The sequence below is a fragment of the Leptodactylus fuscus genome, chromosome 4 (genome assembly GCF_031893055.1).
Source record: "Leptodactylus fuscus isolate aLepFus1 chromosome 4, aLepFus1.hap2, whole genome shotgun sequence".
NCBI lineage: Eukaryota > Metazoa > Chordata > Amphibia > Anura > Leptodactylidae > Leptodactylus > Leptodactylus fuscus.
The window spans coordinates 135,304,632-135,310,186 of NC_134268.1; positions in this window are offsets into that span (position 1 = coordinate 135,304,632).

Consider the following 5,555-nt stretch of genomic DNA (forward strand, 5'->3'; position numbering starts at 1 on the left):
TCCTAACTACAGGGAACCCAACACTGAGAAGTCTCAGGAACATTTATCACCCTTTTTCATTAGGATATCCTCAAATTAAAAAATATGTATATAAAATATGTCTCCTTATCTCAATACCTCACCATTATCCATAAAAGAAAGCAGAGTAAAAACGCCAATGTCTCCTGTATGAATGGAGCAGCGGCCGAGCATTTGTTATGTGAGAGAATATCTGTGCTACTTACCTGGACTGGACCTCTACAATCTGTCAGACTCGGGACATGTAAGTTGTGATATAGAACCGATGATGTCATGTGCTTTGTGAGGTCATAGGTTCTAATGGTTGTCATGGCAGCAGAGGACTCACAAAGGCTTCCAGACTAGAGATGAGCAAACACTATTCGAAACAGCCATTTCAAATAGCACGCTCCCATAGAAATGAATGGAAGCGGCCGGCACGCAGACTTTGCCTGCAGCCAGCCGTTTAACCCCCAGCGTGCCGGCTACGGCCATTTATTTCTATGGGAGTGTGCTCTTCAAAACGGCTGTTTCGAATAGTGTTTGCTCATCTCTATTTCAGACCAGAGGCTTCTCCTAATAGAATGCCTGTGAGTTTATGCTGATAGACAATAATGTTTTGATAAAGTATATAGTATGATATGAGTATATAAGATTATAAGATCACACTGTGATGTCACCTAGTGGGACCTACAAAATAAATTGCATACAGTAAAATAAAGTTAAAAAAGACAACAATGTAATGATAAAAAAGTTATTTAATGTAGTAAAAGTGTTCAAGATAATACAAATACCCATATATGGTATCACCGCAATTGTAGCAGCCTGAACCATAATGATAAAATGATATGTTGGTGATATTTATACCCACATGTTGAGTTTTTGTTGCATCTCTGTCGCTGCAGGATTGGCCCAATTTGCCATGGGAGTCCAAGCTTGTCCAGCTTCAAGTGTTGTGGCTGTGAGGTTGTTCAGTGCTGCTGGTGATGTTGTAAGACCTAAAAGGCTGAAACTGTCCACAGGTAGCATGGAAATAATTACTTTTAACAAAATAAATCAAGCATTTGTGAGGATTATCACACTGATGCCGACTGATGCCTCGAAATAGTGGTGTTAGAATATCCCTTTATCATCATCTTCCATTTACTGCACCGCTTCTGATGCCACTCCTAAATAGCTAAAAATGACATGTGTTGTGCAAAAGTTTTAGCCCCCCCCCCCCTCAAATGGGGGATAAAAAGTGATCAAAAAAGCCATATATAGTCCAAAATGATACCAATACAAAGTGGAGCTTTTCCTGCAAAAACTAAGCTCTAAACCAGCTCCATCAATAGAAAAATAAAACTGTTATGCCTCTCAGAAGATGGCGAAAATTTTTCCCCAAATTACATTTTATTCCACAAAATTAGAAATGCATAAAAAAAATTATATAAATTGTACAATGTGATGACCAAAAAATCCCACAAAAATTGCCATATCTTTAGGACAAAACTGGCTGCGGCAGAAAGGGAACAAATAAGGTATGGGAGCGTATATCAGGGGACACCTCAGATCTAGAGCTTATGAGGAGAAACACCAGAAGTGGCTTTAAGAGTGAGAACCCCGCAATCAGAGAAGTTACTGGGGAAGTTGGCGTACCCAATTCACTCTGCAGAGCTTACATATTCACTTTTTACCGTCTGCTGTGCATTCATGTCTGAGATATTAATTCTCACTACACCATTCATAAATTCTTTGAGGGGTGCAGTTATAAAAATTGTGTCATTCTCTAGGGGATTCCACTTTACTTGTACTTTAGAGGTTCTGCAAACATGACATGGCGTCCAGATACGAAACATCTAAATCTGCACACCAAAAGTCACATAGCACTCCTTCCCTTCTGTGTCCTGCTGTGTGCCCAAACTGCAGTTCAAGTCTACATGTTTTAGACTGTTGTATTCAGGATAACGTACTTAATGTCATATGGGGGTTGTGGGGAAGTTAACTAGGTAGAAACAGTGGTGCAGACCCAGTCAAAATATGCAGCAAATAGAAAAATAAATATACCTTCATTTCAGGCACAAAATGAGCAAAACAAAATGCAGCCTTAACTTCAGGCAAACAAAATGCTTGTCTGAGCCATTAACTGCACAGAAATGTTAACCTATCTATATGTGCGGCTTACTTCCAGCCACAGAAACAAAACAGGCCCAACTTTGTCTCTCTGGTCTCAGGGTTACAGGACAGACCCAGACACCTAACTCCCTCAATCTGCACTGGAGTACAGGATCTGTAGCCTTTTTCTGGCCCAATAATGAGTCAAGGACTCACACCTGAAGCTGAGGCCTACTCAAGACCTGCAATGGACCACACATAAGTTAAAATACTGGGGGAGATATAGCATGATTCCAGGACTATGCCCATCACCTTCTCACAGGGTATAAACTGCTGTTTGGGCACAGCCAGGCACAGAAGGGAAGGAGCGCTTATTTTGGTTTTTGGACGTCATGACACTTTTGCAGAGCCCCTGAAATGCCAGTAAAATGGAAGCCCTTGACATGTTACCCCATTTCGGAAATTACATCCCTGAAGGAATTTATCCAGAGATACAGTGAGCATTTTAACCCCAAATGTAGCATTAATTTATCTTCCAAACATGAATGCACAGATGATGGTGAAAGGAGAAAATAGCAATTTTTCCAGGAATACATCATTTCAGTGCGCAAAATGGATTCCTGCTTAACAGTTTTTGAAGTGTGTGTCTCTGCTGACACAAGTTGGGCACCACATACTGGGTACTGAAATTGCAATTTTTACTTTTCATTATCAGCTGGACATTCATGTCTGGAAATTAAATTAAGGCAACGCTCATGGGTTAAAAATGCGTGTTACACCACTTAAAGGGTGTCGTTTCAAAAATCAGGTCATGTGTCTGCAGATTCCACTTTACTGGCAATTCAGGGACTCTGTGTTCCAAAAAACAAAACAGCAATCATTCCCTTCTCTGCGCGGTTGTGCCCAAACAGCAGTTTATACCCACATATGACATTAAGTACATTATCCAGTGAACAACAGTGTCATACATGTGGGCATAAACTGCTGTTTGGGCACACAGCAGGGTGCACATGTGAATGAGCCCTATGTGCTTTTGGACCGCTAATTTAGTTTGTTGGTTTTTGAATGCCATGTAATTTTAGCAGAGACCCTGAAATTGCATTTCAAAATGGAATCACTTCTTGGGGAATTCCAATTTACTGGCACCTAAGAGTTCACTCTGATCATGGACAAGTCAGGAGCACCCCCAACCAGTGTAAAATTACCCCATACCTTTATCAGTGGTGCAGGATGGTTCCCACATGGCAAGATCGCATGAGCCTTATAGTGGGGGAACCAATGGGTGGTGATTTTGCTCTCATATCCCCTGGATGCCATGTTCGCCATTGATGAAATATCTCCAGTCACTAGTCCTGGGTCTTAGCTATGCAATACAGTGGATTGCCAGAAGTAATGCCACACTCACAGCTTATGTGCCTACGTCATTACAGCACCATAATATCACAGAGTTGATCATCAGCTCAGTGCGATTTAATAGTGTGGCACACAACATGATGGGGTTAAAATCCATCCACTCATTCAAAAGAAATGACCACTGGCAGTATATGGCATATATACTGCTCAAAAAAATAAAGGGAACACTTAAGCAACACAATGTGACTCCAAAACTCCAAGCAACACTGATTGACAATCAATTTCAATCGTATACAAGACTTCTCCCGAGTCGCACCACTTCTCTGGAATACTCTACCCCGGACAATCAGATTAAGTCCCAATTTCTACAGTTTCAAACACAAACTAAAGACACATCTTTTCAGACAGGACTATCACAATTTCTACCGTAAACCCTTCCGTACTATAATTAGAATCCCCAAAATTTAATCCTCCTCTGTCCCTGTTCCCACATTTCCCCACATGATATGATGCCATTTCAGGCTAACTTTATAGGTCCAAGCTCCATCCACATGTTAAAGGACACCACTAGTGACAGCTCAAAAAGTTTTATGTTTGTGTAATGACAGTAACCTCTATTACAAAAGTGTCTGACCACTGTATAAGCAATGCCGCCCCTGCTACCTCTTGTGTCTCCCTCTACCTCATAGATTTTAAGCTCTTGCGAGCAGGGCCCTCAGTCCCATTGTGTGAAATGATTTTCTTTGTAATGCATCTTTCTGTCTGTATTTGAACCCTAGAAATTGTACAGCGCTGCGAAATATGTTGGCGCTGTATAAATAAAATTTTTTATTATTAATAATAATTTCACATGCAGCTGTGCAAATAGAATAGACAACAGATGGAAATTATTGGCAATTATCGATACACCCTCAATAAAGGAGGGTTCTGCAGGTGGGAACCACAGACCACATCTCAGTAACAATGCTTTCTGGCTGATGTTTTGGTCACTTTTGAATGTTGGTTGTGCTTTTACACTCGTGGTGGCATGAGATGGACTCTACAACCCACACAAGTGGCTCAAGGTAGTGCAGCTCATCCAGGATGGCACATCAATGCGAGCTGTGGCAAGAAGGTTTGCTGTGTAGTCCAGAGGCTGGAGGCCAGGGGCGTAACTACCATAGAGGCAGCGGAGGCGGCTGCCACAGGGCCCGGGCCATTAGGGGGCCTGGTGACAGCCGCTACTGCTGCGTTTTTTTGGGTTTTTTTAATAGGCCGTTACGGGCCCTATTCACTTGCCGATCCTGGCTGGGTCGGGATCGGCAAGTGACACCGCGGGCCCCACAAACACTATCATTATACTTGGGGGTCTTTGCAGACCCCCGAGTATAATGATCGGCGGACCAGGAGAGGTAAGGGAACATAAACAGTGTTACTTACCTCTCCATGATCGTGCCAGGCCTCCGTCTTTCGTGTCTGACGTCTCTGACGTCATATGACCCGGGCCTGCTTCTGAAAAGACCCCAGAGTATAATAATTGTTTATGGGTGTCCACAGTGGGACATAATACTGTGTGCAGGGGACACTATTGGGGTTAATACTGTGTGTGCAGGGGACACTATTGGGGATAATACTGTGTGTGCAGGGGACACTATTGGGGTTAATACTGTGTGTGCAGGGGACACTATGGGGGATAATACTATGTGCAGGGGACACTAAGGGACATAATACTGTGTGCAGGGGCCACTAATGGACATAATACTGTGTGCAGGGCTTACTAAGGGACATAATAGAGTACGGAGGAGGGGGTCGGTCGAGGTCTTCGACGTTGGTTTGGGGGGGGGGCCATGTCAAAAGTTCGCCACGGGGCCCCGCCATCCCTAGTTACGCCACTGCTGGAGGCACTACCTGGAGACAGGCCAGTACACCAGGAGACGTGGAGAGGGTCGAAGGAGGGCAACAACCCAGCAGCAGGACTGCTACTTTGTGCAAGAAGGAACAGGAGGAGCACTGTCAGAGCCCTGCAAAATGACCTCCAGCAGGCCACAAATGTGCATGTGTCTGCACAAATGGTTAGAAACCAACTCCATTAGGATGGTATGAGGGCCCAATGTCCAAAGAAGGGGGTTGTG